The sequence below is a fragment of the Oreochromis niloticus genome, linkage group LG1 (assembly GCF_001858045.2).
Source record: "Oreochromis niloticus isolate F11D_XX linkage group LG1, O_niloticus_UMD_NMBU, whole genome shotgun sequence".
Classification (NCBI taxonomy): domain Eukaryota; kingdom Metazoa; phylum Chordata; class Actinopteri; order Cichliformes; family Cichlidae; genus Oreochromis; species Oreochromis niloticus.
The window spans coordinates 21,279,405-21,296,575 of record NC_031965.2 but is presented as its reverse complement, the minus strand read 5'-3'; the positions used below and the strand labels follow the sequence as shown (position 1 = coordinate 21,296,575).

Below are 17,171 nucleotides of genomic sequence, written 5' to 3'. Positions count from 1 at the left end.
GTTTTATGATGTTTACTGCAGTGATGTCTCAGAGCTAGAACACACACACACACACACACACACACACACACACACACTCTATATGCACAGATGTGAAAGGGAAGAAATAATTTGTGGCACTGCAGAAGACAGGTGTCACTGTGTCCTCTTCGCTGGCCATAAAAGTTAATTAAAGAAAAGGAATTTTTATTGTCCTCGGTTGCTCAAGCACAGGCAATGGGCTGCTGCTTAATAACAGCCGATACTGGAGTCCAAGAGCAGTCTATTCTACAGCTGCTGTCACGAGATGTGTGCAGCCAGATAATAGCTGCCTATAGATATATGCACAGTACCTGCCTCTAACAACTGATGGCATGTTTTCTAGAATTCCAGTCTAGATGTTCACTCTGTATCAGGTGCCATATTTGGCTGTCTGTCTTGGTGATGCATGTGGCTATATGCAAATAATAAAAGTATAAAATGTCAAGTCCTGTGTTTCTGCGTATGCCTGTGACTCCAGCAGCTGAAACAAACAGCCCTGATTTCTCTGGACTTTCATAACTTACACCCATAGTGGGTTGGGCGATGGGTTATTGATGACGGCAGCTGGAACAATCTTGTATTAGTGAGCTAGCTAACTTGAGCATATATTTTACCAAAATATGATGTCAAAGAAAGAAATGGTTAATATAGGTCACAGAAGGAGACCATATCATGATCTTTCCACTTATTTTTCTTTCGTTGATGTATATGGTTTGGTTAGTTGCCACATTACTGCAGCTCGTTTCCAGTATGAACGCAGCTTAACTCATTAAAAATCTAGCAATTCACAAATGCAAGACCACCAGAACGTGTGTGTTTAGTTTTTTCTGTATGTTTCTGTATGCAGCAACTGTTTTTTACATATCTGCCAACACTCAAGTCTCTGGGTTCTCCTGGCTGTTTCTCCCAGGAAACTCCACGAATGTGTGTGACCTTTATTTTGAATAATTAGAATATACAGGTTAGTAAATTTGGTATGTTTGACTGTTGTTACCAAAGTTGCCAGATTGTCTACACATGCAGCCCACACACTACAGTTTCTACATGTCTGTCAGCATGACTTTAATGTTTACTGTTAGTTTGTCCCGTCCACAGCTGTCCCGTCTCATTACTGTCTGTGATTTTTGTATTTACTTTTAAATTGTTGATTTGACTTTCAGCTAGCATTTTGAGATTGATTTGAGATCATGTTGGAGAAGTGACATATACACTCAGTCAACACTTTATTAGGCAAATCTTGCTAGTATCTTAATATTCTTTGTGACATTGTTTCAAGCACCTTGTTGAATCTTTCTTCAGAATGATGGCATCACAAAGTTGCTGGAGTTTGATGACTGCACATCCACGGATCTCTCCTATCCATCAGCATCACAAAGGTGATCTGTTGAATTGACAGTGGAAGCCACAAAAGTCACCCATCAGTATATGGGTGGCTTTTATGTTTAAATGATGCTTAAGAGACCCAAGTTGTGCTATTAAATATCCACCACACTATTACACCAACATCACCAGCAGCCTGAACCATTTATACAACCATGTTGAATCCTGCTTTCATGTTGCTTATGTCCAAGTCTGATACTACCGTTTGAATATCAGAGCCGAAACTGAAGCTTAACCAGCATGTAAATGGTTACAAATGGTCACATTTTGGCCTGAATTCTTGCCTCAAATTTTCTGACATGAGTGGTATCCAATGTGATCTTCTGCAGCTGAAGCCAAAAGTCGCAGGATTTTCACCAGAGACAAACCACTCCTGTTATAGTGTGAACCTTGCAGAAGACAGAACAAAACCAAGTTGCAGGTGAGATGTTATAAACTCCCAGCTGGCGTTAAAACTTAAATACAACACTACATTGGGCAGTTATTGGCTGATTGTGCCAATTTGCCACCCTGAAGCTAGAGACCTACATGTAGTTCAACTTTAATTACCAGGGTGAACTTGATAGTAAATGAGGTGGGAGTGGAAGGAGATGAGAAAGGGTGGAGGGGAGAAGGAAGGAATGATGAGGTGGAGGAGGAAACTGAGAGAAGTGGAGTGGTGCAGCAGTAAAGGATGCATTAACCAATTAAAGTTGGGGAGCAGAGGAATTACGTGATGCAGTGATTTTCTTTTTCTTGTCTCTTCTCTTGTAATTGTCATTGTTATTGCAATAAGAAGAGAGAGGAGCTAACAGCAACAGTATCGTCAGGATCATCATATCATACTTTGGCTGTATTTGTATGTGGTCGGTTTACAGTCAATGTAAAACACAACACACATGCACTTCTGTATCATGGCAAGATAATTAGATGTATCCCCTAGGTAATTAAGTCTAATACGATCCACCAGAATCAAATTTGCCTTCATAAAACCAGTACTAAAAATGCCTTTTGCCACTGAGATATATTTACATATTCGCACAATCTGCACACTTATGCTTAAAAATAATTATGTATGCATCAATATTTGATGAACAACAAAGACGTTAGCGCCCTGCAGTATTTTTGAGCTTGAGCCATGGGATTATGTTAAGTGTTCACACAGCCTCATCTATGATTCATTTTATTGCCAGAACCCCAGCCACTGCTGTTTTACTCCTCAGAGCTTTGTTGAGTCTGTCTGTGGGAGATAGCCAGCGGAAAGACAGAGGCTAAGGTACAGAATGGAGAGATGAGCATAAAAAGAAAGATGGTGAAACGACAGAGAAATGTAACCTTTTGTGAGTGTTCAATTTGAAGCTGCATTTCTGCCCCATTCTGGCTTTGCTCCTTTCAGTCCGTTTCCTCCCTGCTTTTACTGCAGGTCTTTCCAGCTCTCATTAATGCTAATTTATGCAGCCTGGCTGGCACAAAACTAGCAGGGAGGGTCTTCTCCCTTGATTACCAGCAGTGAGAACGGGGGCGGTGGGGTGGTGTGGTGGGGGAGGCTGTGGTGAGGGTGACCTGGACAGACACCTCATTTAATTTAATACATTGGAGCATGCAGCAGCGGGGGAGTTGAGGCGAGGGAGGGAGATAATCAAGAGGCTGGGCCCTTATAAATGTGCTCTGAGATGACATGGAAGAGATTGGATTTGGAAACGAAGAGCAAAGAAGAGCAAAGCCAAGCGGAACACAATTGATTGATTCCATTCAAGTGATCGTACCCACTGATGAGGAATGAGTTTTTTTCTGAGGGAGAACGATCTGATGAGCTTTTTAAAAATTCTAGTGTTTTCATTGCCTGTCCCTTATTCAGCAAAGTCTCCCCATCTGCAGTCCCAGTTGCAGAATTAGTCACCATAAATGTCTCTTATGTAGCAATGCAAAACGGCAAGCTAAGAAGAATCAGAAACCTGGTTAAAAATCTGGTAGAATTCCTACAGAAATACAGTAAACTATATAAAGGTGCAAATCTTGAAGCTGCTTTGTATAAGTAACCGGTGTTGACAACAGCTCAAATAAAGAAATCCACAATGCAATTTCCTGGTTAATAAAATAGTTACCCTATAAATAAAGAGACTTGCAATATAGTTTTTTTTTCCAATACTCCTGCATCTACCATAGTGGCAATAAAAAATATAAACGTTAAGTAAAAAAGTAAAGATCGTTCAGTGCAAGCATGTTTTGATGGTTAGAAATAACATGTAATGTAAAGGTTGTTTATTTCTTATGTAGTAAATCAATTTAGGAGTTTACTTTGAGCTGAAGATGGGAAAGTGACATGACAGAATTTAACAATATACAGATGTCTTCTGTCTCTGGCTCAAAACTCTGTAAAGATTGTTTTAGTATCCCGGCTCCAAAATGCAAAGCTAATATCCATGACAGCCAGTGGCCTGGCTCCAGTATCGAGTCCCTTTAGGGTAAAGTGATACCTGAACCTCCTCATCTTCTAAAGATGAGCAGTCCTATCATGAGGTTAGAGCACCTCTCTAAACACCAGCTAAGGGTCGAAACACTTCCCGCCCATCCGTCCACATACTGTGACGAATGGAAGGAAATCAGACGGTGGCCATGACAGGCAGATTATGAAATCCCTCTGTCTACATGATTTAGCCCCGTCTCTGCTTCTTAATCGCCATATGTGATTAAAGCAAACAAACGAAGCATTATTAGATTAGTCAGAAGGACATGGAGTCTTTGTTGGTGATTATCTTTTCCTTTTTAATGAAATGCTGCTTGAAATTAACATGGCTTTAACTAATTTGATTTAGCATTGCCCCAAGAAATACCAGACAGCTCTCATTTGCCTGCAGACAGTTTGAGATCCTTGTCAGGGGCTCGAGATCAAATGTTGGAGCAAGGCAAATATTTCCGTTCTTCTGCAAAGTTCACGCGGCTTGATTGAGTCCCTTGCATTGCACTGTTTGAGATGCAAAGATGAGTTACTAAGTCAAAAACACAAGAAATGATTTCTCAGTATGCAGTGAAACTATATCAACAAGAAATCTAAAAGTTACTGACACCATGAAAATATTGTGGTGGTCACTTTTATGGACACTGACCTGTCTTTGCACTGACAGGGTTTATTAAAGAACTGTTGTGTGCTTGGATTAAAGGGGGTCAGCAGTTGCATGAATAGCATCCATGTCTGTATTTGGCAGCGGGTGTGCATTGTTAGTGGAAATAAGCCTGTCAGTATAATCCTCCTTTGTGAGATTCATTAAAGATAGGATGCAATCTAGCTGATTCAGGTCTCGGTTTTGAGGCCACCTTTAGGTTCACAAAGCCCCCGTTGCTACAAAGGCTAAAGGTTTTGGGGAAAGGGTGCTTTTTATCTTTATCTACACTGCTTTTTCATTTAGATCTCTACTCAGAGCAGTGTGGCTCAGTGTTGTATGGCAAAATTAATTTAACAGCTAGCCATCTTCGAATTGCAGCTGCTAATGTTGTTAAGCTTGAAACAGTAATGATTGATAGGTATATTACTATGAGAGCCAATCGAAATACAGTGTACATTAAATACAATGTATTGGAACTGCACCATTACATAATAGGATGCTATAAACTGAAATTCTTCTGCTCCAGATAGCATTGAAATATCTAGTTTTGTAGAAGATTCACTCCAAATGTGTATATTCATATAATATCTCACTATCCACCCAAGTAAGTATTTGGGTGGAACGGTTGATTAAGATGCATTCCATATCTAATTTACCATGTTTCCTGAGTTTTTTGAACCATGGTAACCAATCAAGCCCTCCACAGAGAAACAGCAGGAATTTGGACGAACCTGAGGAGACCAGGGTGCATTCTTGCACAGGTTTGCCCATGAATAACTCTTCATTTATATTTTCCTGAATTAAACTTTAGGAAATCCATTTAGAGAATGGCCTCTGTGGCTTTGACTGTCAGATACTGAGCCACTTAAAACCAGGGGTCACCTCCATGCTTGTTTAATAGCTACTTAGAGCACTTGGTGAGTGTGTTTTTGCCCTCGCTGGCCATAAATACTTATGGACATAGCTGGGTTTACCCTTTTCAGTGTTTTAAAGGGATAACTCTTTTTTTGAAGAAAGCACCATCAAACTCTCACCCAGGGAAGCCTTGTGCCTAAAAATGACAGTAGTTATATAGATAGTTTCAACGGTAATCCTCTAAAACAACTCGTGTGCTATAATTCACTATTCTCTTAGTAAACATTTATATTGTTGACAATATGTTGTGCTAAAGAAGGTGGGATTCAAGTTAACACTAAGTGACGCTTATAAATCTCAGAGTGAGTCTTTGGCAGGACTAGTTTCAGTTTGGGGCTAGAATCAGAGACATCAAAAGAAAGAGATATGGCCTCAAAGAATCCTGACATCTTAAGAAAAAAAAATCCTAATTGCAGAGATTATGGTTATAAACAATCACAAGTTAAACAGGGAGAAACATCAACCAACATATTAAAGAGTAGGCAAGTGTACTTAACAGTTTTCTCTGATGACACTTTCTATAATGTTAATTAAGCTTGCAATTTTTAATGCTTTTTAAACACTACTTTGGGGAAAATCAAAATTTTTACATTTTTGTTTTGTCAGATTTCTCTGCTGATTTTATAGTATATAGAATATAGTATTAATCATTTACTTTGACAGCTAGGCCTTTTGCCCATCCTAGTGCACTGCCATGGACAGCTGTTTTTAAAGAGCTCCCTTCTTCACCCAGGTCTCTTTGCTGGTGGTTTGCCATCAGTGTATTGTAGTAGTATTTATAGTGTTATTTGTATTAGTATTAGTATTATAGAAGTATTTATGGTGTGGTTATTAGACTCAGGCCCAACCCACCTTTTCTCATCCTGGACTTTGGAAAAGGCAATGTCAGAGTTAATCATTTACATAAGGGCTTTAGAATAAATACTCAGGGGCCTTGCTTGTAGGACATAGTATCACTATACCTCTATACACAAGATTCTAACTTGTTTCTGAGGAAGTGATACTTTATAGGTGTGTACATAAATCAAAGACTATATAAAAGATGGAAGTAGTTTTTGGGTCTGAAAAGGTTTAATGTTGAAGTGCCTTAAACATGGATTATTTTAAAGGCCACCAGGGGGTTAAACAAATTCTTCTGGTCCTATAAAAGCCCAGGGGAAACCAGGGTTCCTGACACGATCTCTATAAATACTTTCCTGATGAGTTTATGGTCTCAGTCTTTTATTTTGGGCCATATTAGATAAAGAATTAACTCAGTTTTGTAAATCTCTGTCATACTATGTTTCAGAAAGGAGGATTATCCAAGGTGGGCTCAGTGGTGAACAACTTATGATTAATAAGAAACAAGATGAGGTACATAGGTGCTTTCCTATTTTCTTTAAAACTAATTTTGTTAAAGGTCCATTTTAAAGAGTCATGAGTGGAACTATTTTATCCAAGACTTTTGCATAGTGTGAAAGTACAGTGGCTGTAGAAGAATAACACATGGTTGGTTAGATTATTGTTTACTGAAGTGTTGATGACATGTATCATAGAACAAAGCACCCTTTGGAATCTGTTTTCTTGATTCTCAACAGAAAGTTTTGCTCCTGTTACCCCTTGATTGGCCTTTTAGCCCCGTCCCTTAAAAATGTTCCTTTTGGACATCAGCAACTCAAGTTTAAAATTTGTAAAATACTGTTCAGGGTGATATACTAGTTCTAGAGGTTAAACCTAGAGCTGGGACTCAACACACAATTTTAACCTTTTACAAAAAGCTAAGCATAGCAATAAAAAATATATTTTTTTATTAGCTTTTTTTAAACTGCAAATTATGTCTGCAAAGATGATCTTTGTCAATATCTGTTTTATCCAGTAAGATAAGGTTATTATCTTATAGTAGTTTCTTTTTTTTGTTGCAGAATGAGATTGTTAAGCAGTCTGTGATCTGTGAATATCACCAGAATAGAACCAGCTGGCACACAGGTGCGTCCCCTTGAGTTGTGCTCATTGATGAAGACTCATTCATTTTGATGGCAACTAGTTGGGAATTACTTGTAAACCATTGGCAATCTCTCTGAGATCGACTGCAGCCATATCGATATTTGGTATCATATTATTATGATATTAATTAACATATGATATGAATATTTTAAGCTATGCACAAATAAAATACCGATTAAATACCCTAAATTTATACAGGTTTACTCACACATTGCATACATATGTTTTGTTTTTGTTTTTTTTGAGGAAGTGTCTGATGATTATCCAGATGAGCTGGAAAAAAAAAATCAAAAATCAAAAGCACACACACAGTCACACAAAGCATAGCACCCTCTGCTTAGCAGCAGTGCTGTACTTAAGCACTGGTATATGTGTTTTTTGGGGGGGTGGAGGGTTGAAGTATTGACTTCACTCATTCTGATCATGTGTGATTATTGATATGAATATTTCTGTGCTATTGTTAAATCTTTTCTGAGCCACTTAATTTTGGTCTTTCAAGCATATCTATGTTTTTTTCAGATTTTTTTTCTTTCCTCTGGCTGGTGGCAGCAGGGAACTTACCATGCATTTCACGTTGAACTGAGAGTATGTTGCTATGGTGGTTGCTAGGGATTTAGCCTAGAGTGACGTTGAAAGTCCAAATATTAAAGGTGTCCTTCTGATGCAGAGGAAATGGAAGGTGTGAGGAATGAGCAATTGCCTCAGAGTTTTTTTATGTGCCCTTTCATTATCATGCCTCTCTCTTTTGAAATAGCGGAATTGATTTTCAAAAAGCAAGAAAGGAGTGCATATAAAGGCACACGCGACAACAAAAGAGGAAAACATTACCTCTGCATATAATGCTTGTTCATTCTGGCAAATATTTAACAACCACTCAGTATCATCTTCTTAATGAGCATGATAATCTTATCTGCCAAAAGGCTACCAGAAACATTTGTATGACCATATTTTAGAATTATGTTTTTCAATTGTACCCCTCTTCCTAAAATACTCATTCTTAAAATCCAGTTCAGTAGTCTTGATTTGTCCTTGGCATTGCAGGATGTACAGATAGATGGATGGATAGATAGAAATAAATGATAAAATAATAAAGGCATCTAATAATATGGCTAAATCAAATGCCAAAAGAGAGGGATGGGTCAACCTTTACAGACTTGTCATCTATTAAGAAGGGAAGTTGGACAGAAATGTGTTTTTGAAATCATTTCTTTCAATGTGTTTCCGAGTTCTTTGCAAGACATATATGGCAGTGAACAGGTTTATAATGCCCTGCTGCTGAAATTGTCTAAGAAAGAAAAAACAAACTCAAGTGAGCAGGCAAAGTATGATTTTGTTTGACTTGAATGTAGTGAGTTAAAGTGCTTTGTGGTAATACAGCTATATGGGCTGAGCAAACGGAATGATCTTACTGTTGGATAGTGGTATTAGCTATAATACCATTAGCTCTAAGTTTGCATTGCTTAACAGCTTTGCTGATAAATTCTATTAAAAAATTAAGAAAGAAAAATATAAAAGACGCTCATACAGATAAATAAAAGCCAAAGTACCTGTGTCAGTGATTTTTTTTTTTTTTTTTTTTTTTTTGTGCACATGTTGCACGAATGTTTTGTTTTTGTTTTGCTTAGCAGTTAGCATACACAGTTAGCATACACTCAGAAGTTTTTGGACGATGACACTTTTTTTTTTGTCAATTTGTCTCCAATGGATTTTAGTCAAAGTCAAATTTATTTATATAGCACATTTAAAACCACAACCGTTGACCAAGGTGCTGTACAATTAAGACAATTAAAAGAAATAAAAGCATAGGGAGATATGATAAGAGTTAAGAAAAAGAATCATAAAATTAGAAGATTTGAGTGAGAAATAAGATAAATAATAGTAATACAAACTCATTCTGATTTAAAAGCCAAGGAATAAAAGTGGGTTTTCAAACGGGTTTTAAAAGTGTGTCCAGTGTTGGGGAGGTCCTGATGTGAAGGGGCGGTTCATTCCACAGTTTAGGAGCAGTCCCAGCAAAGGCCCGATCTCCTCTGTGCTTTAATCTGGACCTCGGGACAGCCAGGAGCAATTGATCCGCAGAACTCAGTGATCTTGCAGGAATGTACCAATTTAAAAGATCAGAAAGGTATGAGGGTGATGAGACTGATTTTAGGATCAGTAAGTCAAGATGGCCCAGGGTGTACCCCACCTCTCGCCCTGGTAGCTGTGATATGGTCCAGCCCCGATTCAAGGGGTTTGAGAGCTTTATGGCAAGATATGACCTGTTCCCTCATTATTCTGTTATGAATTAAGATGCTAAAATATCTAGAGTTGATTCCAAGTGTTGAACTTGTTTTTCATAGCTTTACACTGGAACCCTCAGTAGGAGGTTAAAATAGATGTGGATGCAAGTTATGGCAGAGATGATTAGGCTGAAAACCCAAATCAACAATCTGGTACGTTCTTGAAAAGATATAGTGGAGAAAACAGAAAACAGCTAAAAACTAGATGATCGCAGAATTCTTTCCTTGATTAAGAAAAATCCCTTTACAACATCCGTCAAAGTATAGAACACTTTGAGGCATATAATTATCACAATTGTCTACAATTAGTAGATGTCTTCATTAATGTAAATAGAGAAGTTTTATAGCAAGTGCAAACTACTGGCGGAAATCCAGCATGGGTTCTAGACTTCAGGCAGTCATTGACTGAAAAAAAATTGTAATCTAGTTTCTTAAAACAATCCTTATATTTTACTTTTGAGAAAATTAGAAACTCTAGGATTATATATAAAAATGTCTGTAGTTTTTCTTTTAACAGTTAATGTAATACTTTCATTAAACCCCTTTAATTAAAGCTAAAAGTGCACTTAAATCACATCTTGACAATTTAATTTAAAATCCACTGTGGTGGTGTACAGAGGCCAAAATTGTATCATTGTTGAAATAGTTGAGATTCTGTGTCATCTGTTTTTGTGGGAAAGCTCCAGTGATATTATAAATTTTGTAAAATACATTTACATCTTGCGGTGTTATCCAGAATGTGCTAAAGGTCTACTGTCATGTTATCAATTTGAAGCTAAGACTTTTGAAGGTAACTTATCAGAACCTACAGATCTTAAAATGCAACTTCTCTTCTGTTTCTTTACTTCCAACTTTAAGTATTGGGGAACTTCACTGTCTCCGGTTTCTTGACATAAATCTCTCTCATTATCCTGGAAATTAGAAACACAACACTCACAGTCTTAGCAAACTATCAGTGACAGTAGCTGTTTGCTTTCTATAATATCTTTGATTGGATGTTTGGATTCTTCTAAGTGCCTTTTCTTTTTGTATGTGACTGCTTGATGCAAAGCCTAATTAAGCCTGTGGCAATCAATAGCAGTCTAAATGATTGTCTGTTGTCTAACTCAAAGGCTTAAGGCCTGGGGAGAAAAAGACCTGCCCTGCCCTTCCTCCCACTTTCTCTTGTACTGTGTTTCTCTGTGTTGTAGTCCACATCTGTAGCAGCCATCACACAACCTCAGGCAGGCTAGTTAGCCCAGAGAAAAGAGCCTGAACCCCCCGATCAATAACTTTAGTCTTGTCTACCTAATTGCTCATTGGTCAACATTGGCGCCAGACTATATGTAAGTGCTGTTCGCCTGAGTGATCGACTTTGGCTTTCTACCACATCCCGCCTAGTGTTGGGCTTACGGTATGCCCCTGTCTCTTCTCTTTTTTTTCCTGTGTTCTCGGCTCTCTTCACCCATGTTCGGAATGGAGAAATCCGGATCTGGTCGTCCTCTGTTCAGCCACACAGCAGGGATGAGACTGTCCACAGACTGAAACAGCATGTGCTGCTCCTATCATCAGGCCCGTGACTCCGAGGCTGCTCAGGTAAATATCCGGGTTTAATGACGCACAGGAAGATTAGCCAGTTGCTACGGCTCACAATTTCAGTGAGCGCCAGGAAATTAGTCAGTCTTGCTTGGGGTTTTGTGAACGGCTTATTATATGATCTAATGCAGACGCACTTTATGAGTGTGGTGCAGTATGGAAAGGGCAGTATTGATTGTGCTCATTGTGAATTATGTGAATAGATAAAAGTGTGAGTGTGCATATATATTAGGCAATTATGCGCTCAGGTGCTAATGTAAAAATTCTGCTGAATAAATATGAAATATGCCTCTATCAGCATCCGACTGGTGTCCCCTGACACTAGTCATTTGAGATGATAATTGGGATAGTATGTTTGCCTTGTTCTGATGAGATGAGATATTGTGATGGTTCTCTCAGCCTCAATTTAAATGTGTATTGATCAGTGTGAGGCTCTGGACCTCAAATCAAAACAGCAGTACAACCCATACACTTGCATGTACTCTTTGTTTTTCGCATTATATTTTCAACATATCTTGAAGTCCTCGGACATAAAACACCCTTTACTGTGTCGCTTAACATAAGATGCTCGTTTGTATTTGTTCTCGCCCTCTTTTTCCTGTAGTAGTGTGCTAATGTCATGATTTAAATGAAGTATTGATCAGTTTAGGAGGGGAGAATAGAGAGAGAGGGAGCGATTGTGAGAGAAAGAAAGCAAGACCAGGGTTATCGGTGTGGATCGCACACAGAAAGAGAGTGCTAACGGATGAGACACGTTTTAAGCGATTTCGTGAAATGGATTTCTGCATAATTTTTATCTTTAATTCAGGAATAACCATCAGACTTGTTTGACTTGTTCCGAGAAGCGATAACGGACAGTGAGATGAGATCAGAGCTTCGTCGAGAAAAAGGAATGGGGATAAACTATTTTTTTAATTCTTCTTTTTGATTGGTTTCATGGAGTATTCTGTGTGGTTTGTCCTGGGTCTTGTTTGAGTCTCCATCTTGCCTGGGACTCCCTCTGCATCAGCGACACTGCAGCAGCATCAGGCAGACTGGTCTAAAGCCTACGATCTAGGTTTGTTTGTCTTCCGTTTGCTGTCCTCCCTTCCTTTCACCCAAGCTCCCTCCTCTTCCTCTCTTTCTCTCGCTCTCTCACTCTCTCACTTTCTCTCTCTCTTTGTTTCTCTCTCCCCCCTCCTTGCCTTCACCTCTTGTGATTTAGCACAAGAAGGTTATACTAATTAGCGGCCTGTTTAATATGGTTGGCACTCTTACTGGTCAGGAAAATGTTTGTTTGTGTCCTGTTTTACAGTCTGTCTCGTCCTTGCGAGACTTCATGGTGAAGCAGTTGTGTTTGGTGTGTTGCTTCAGGATTTCCACATATTGTTACACTTAAACACTCTTGTGTTATCTTCTAAAAGTTATTTTGTTCAGAAATCTTTTGTGTGAGAGAATCTTTGCTCAGACAGTTTTAGCCTTGTCCTTTTTCAAGACTAAGGCAATGCAGCGACTAAGGTTCCATCTAAGCCATTGCATTGCATTGTTTACTAATTCGGTGTGTGCACTTGAAATGTTTGTTTAAAGAGGCATTAGATTTAAATAAGAAAATGAAGCTTCATCCTCTGCTACAGTCATGACAGATTTAGCAAAGCCATAGGCCTGCCCATGAAGCACAGGATTCTGCCTGCATGTGAGAGTCTTTGAGTATCTACCTTGGAGAATCGGGAACCATGGTGCATTTTAGCCTTAGCTACAGAGTGAACAGTTTGGCTGCACAGACAGTGTAGTCTCTGTGCACTGGATTGATTTTTCCCTTCTTCTCGGCGCCCTGCCTCCTTTGTGGTTTAGTAGCTGGACATCCTGAAGCAAGGATCTCTCAGTTGCTGCCCGACCTACACGAGAGCTGACTGGATCTCGAGAGGAACAGTCGTATGCAGCAAAATTAGAAGCAGCTACAGAGTCCAACTCAGCAGGCCCAGGAGCGGCAGAGTCAGGTATAGTGTTCCCTGCTAAGCAAAGGTTTTTGTGTAATTTTTTTTTCCAGTAGGCCTCAGACTCAAACCCATTATGCTTCATGCACCTATCTGTGTCATACTTTTAAAGAAAAACAACATTTTGATAAGCACATTGAATAATTTTCATCCCATTGTTGCTTCGTATTGATTAAATGCAGTTTTCTGATGCCATCTGACCTAGACTTGTGTAGCTTTGCTGTCGAAATAAAGTGACTGTATATTTATAGGACTAAAAAGAACGTTATTAAGTGCAAATTTTTTTTACTTTAAATTTAAATGTATTTATGCAGAATGCAATTTTTCTTCTGAAAGGATTCACTCTATCTCACAAACAGTTGCATATAGTATAGAAGATGTATACTGTAGCAGTGGAATCAACAAGCATTTTAGCAAATAGTCAAATTCACAAATATATGCAGCCAACTTTCTGGATTTTATGGATGCCTTTGGTTTTTAACTGTTAGCCATAGAGAATAAAATGCTTCCTGCCACCTCAAAAAAAAATAAAAAAATAAAATCTGGAAATAAAAAAACTAAACAATTTTTAAAAAAAAAAATCTTATTCCCTGACTGTTCTGAGAGGACTGTTTGACTTGTTGCTAATCCCCAGGAGACAGACTGTTTGTATTGTATGGTCATACTTTAAGTGTTTTCAGCTGGAAACGTTGTTTTTGTTGTTTGTCTTACCTGCTGCCCATAATTTCTTAGTTTTCATACTACTTTTACAGCCATCATTGACCATGTTTATTAAATCCTTTAGTCTCTCTCATTGAAACGCAATAGGAGTAACATACTGTAATTTGTTTCTGGAATTAAAACAGGTAACACATTATTCATCATTTCATCAAAAAAAAAAATCCATAATAACCTTTAAATGTATTTTAATTCGTGTGGTCTGAGAGGGAATCCAGGCTCTGGCAGCTCCTCTGGGGTATGTTTTTAGGTTTTAGACAGTGTAAGTCACCACTCGCTACATTGGCCTATCCCAGTTGATTAAGCAGATGAGTTTCATCTGGAAGACTGGATTAAAAAAAGAAGAAAATCTGACCACCAATTCAATTTTAGTCAAATTAAGCACCTGCCAGGGCTGATCTGTTAGTGGTGTAGGGGAACTGCAGGCTGTCTATTTTCAAATTCTGGCATTTTTCGCTCACTAGATTTTTGGCTACTGTAGATTTAATTATGTCCATTAGGAACTAAACTGAATTAAACTTGAAATCAGCTTTTATAGGGTTACGGTATTGTAGAATAAATAGAAATCAATATTATGAGCTTAGCACAAAAAGTAAGGACATTTTTATCTTTGTTGTAAAAATGTTTCTTGGGAATAAATATTATACTGTTGAAAGGCCTGTTTATTTCCCTTTAAATGGAGCCACATTTGTAAGGAAAATGCATTTCTTGGTTAAGCAACAGAGTTGAGTGTTTGGGTTGCATTCATGAAAAACTTGCCAAATCGTCTCTGCCATTGCCAAACATCTTAACATCATATTGACTGACGATTGACTGACCTCGTTAGGGCCATACCATAAGGCAACTTCAAGCTGGAGTTCCCCAAAACCAAGTTTCAGCATTACTTGGAGTAAGCTTTAGTACCATCTCCAAAATGAAGTTCCATATAACAGGGGATGTCAGAGACAAGCCGCAAAGTGTCCCAAGAAGACGGCACTACAACAAGACTGTTTCCTCACCCTCTCAGAACTTAGGAACCATAGGCAGACTTCTACAGATTTACAGTCAACGCTTGCAAGACAATATGGCCGACGAGTCTTTACCCAGACAATCCAGAAAAGAGTGCACACAGCCAAACTCCGGTCTCATAGGACTGCCAGGAGGTCTACCATTGCCTTTCACCATCTGGCCCTTTTGTGCTGGTGTTGGTAACATGTGCACTGAAACCTAAACGTGTGGGGGAACGTTAACTTCAGCACTGAATCCAAATTCTATCTTCGGCAGTGGGATTTTTGGGTCATAATGTGGAGAATACGTGGAGAACATTATTCTGATTGTTGCACTGATATGGAAAAAGCTTTTGGTGGAGGCAGTGTGGTGTAGGGCGGCATCTCGCTCACTGGTAAAACAAGGCTTATCATCATTGAAAGCAATCTCAATGCAGAGACATATCGAGATGAGAGACTGAAACCAGTATAAATCCCATATCTCCACAGTCTTGGACCGAACTCTAGGGATCAGCTTGGGCATGCTGTTTGAGCCACAGTGACTAGCACAAAAACATTCGCTGCAACAAACATCATCGAGCAGCATTGTGTGACCAAGCTGGTTACCAGCATGTGGAGGAGGAGCCAGACTGTTGTGGCTATGTATGGTTCTTCCATATGTCCCTGTTTGTTAAATGAATAAAATATTAAATTGCCATTATGTGCTGTTTCTTCAGAGTTGAATCATCCAATCCAATAAATGACACCAATATCAAATGTGCTGTTTTGTATAGGTCATTTGAATTGTAATGTTCTGCAGTACAGTAACACCATCTTTTCTCTCTGTCATCTTCTTTAGCTGCAGGTAATGGATGCCTGGTGCAAATGGGAGCAGAGAATTGAAGCACTAATGGAGTATAAGCAGCAGAAGTGGAGCTCTCAGGTCAGATCTTGAAGAATTCACCACCATAGTTTCTGACCAGCACGCTCCATGCACATGCTTCAAAATACATCCCCTTGTGCAGGAGTACACAAACTTAACAATATAGGAGGAGACATTCAGAAAACAGGCTTTGATATGAGATTATACTGCTTGCTTTAGCTGTTTTATATTTGACTAGTTTAACACTGGGCTTACGTTCTCACAGACTTACGAATCTGGCAATATTTAGTGCTCGTCTAGCCTTAGTAAGAGCCTAGCATAGATTAGGGTTATAGGGTTAAGATTTACTTGCTCTTCTGATGTTATTTTCGAAATGCTTAAGCAAAATTACAAAAGACTTACAAACGATTTTCTACTATTCACCATATTTTTTCTGTTTTTTTTTTCATTACTTAAAACATGGATAAGAAACATCTTTTTTGTGTAAGTGTACAAACAAAAATACATAACATTTAAACATAGTATAATTTAAATGGTCTGAGATGGTTTTAGACTCCAGCATCTCCTCTTGCATCAGTTTTCAGGCTTTAGAAAAATGTGGCCGTTCACAATAGTCTTTGACCAATCACAGGTATTTTTTGTCACGGACAAGGACTGAGTGTGAAATTTTTTAGTGTGAGAAGTTGGGAGTTTTCTTATTTGTATTATTCTTTTCTATTAATTTGTTTTTCTTCTCAGTGCATCTTGTGAGTTTAGATAGCCAAGGCTCATCAATGAATACATGGGATTTCTCATAGATTCTAGGCTATTTGCAGCAGCATGAGCATACAGGATATATTAAAAAATGTTTTTTTTTCTTTTTTTATTGCAAAACAATCTCTGCCGGCCTTATAGTATTTTTTTGAGAAGAAGTTCAGCATGAGTTTTGTAGTGCAATCTGCTCTCCTGCCAAATTCTGGAAATGTGAAATGCTGCAAGTGCTTTGAATGGATGGTTACACCTGAATCTATGGTAATATGTAAGAGGTTCAAAGTGGGTCTAGTGTCTGCCTGCAATTTAACAGGATGCTGACCATGCACTGTATTGTTCTTTAGAAAACTTTGTTAGTCATTGAGTTCTTTTCTGGTTATTTTTAATCTGAGATTTTGCATCTCTTTCGTTATGAATCCTTGCAAAACTATATTTGCCAGTTTTCTCTACTAACCTGTTGGATTCATTTGCCAGTTAAAACATGTATAGAAACATGAGTTGTTTTACAGAAAGTATCCCCTCAGCACGAACAAAAAGTTCAGCAACAGCAGCCAAACTGTTCGTTCAGTGAAGCCTATAACAAAATGATTCATGGTCAGCCGTGCAAATATGCCTTAGCCAAACCTTTGCACGAGGAGCTCAAA

The 17,171-nt window shown here is 38.5% G+C and overlaps 1 long non-coding RNA gene across 2 annotated transcripts in view; it reads left to right on the top strand.

Moving 5' to 3' along the window:
• The window catches only part of LOC102076343 (uncharacterized), a 94,146-nt gene that overhangs the window by 21,581 nt on the left and 55,394 nt on the right, over positions 1-17,171 (top strand). For both annotated transcript variants that reach the window (XR_003219664.1, XR_003219665.1), the window contains exons 2-4: positions 11,126-11,239; positions 13,070-13,215; positions 15,754-15,837. This is a non-coding gene — a long non-coding RNA (uncharacterized LOC102076343). The remainder of the gene's footprint in view (positions 1-11,125; positions 11,240-13,069; positions 13,216-15,753; positions 15,838-17,171) is intronic.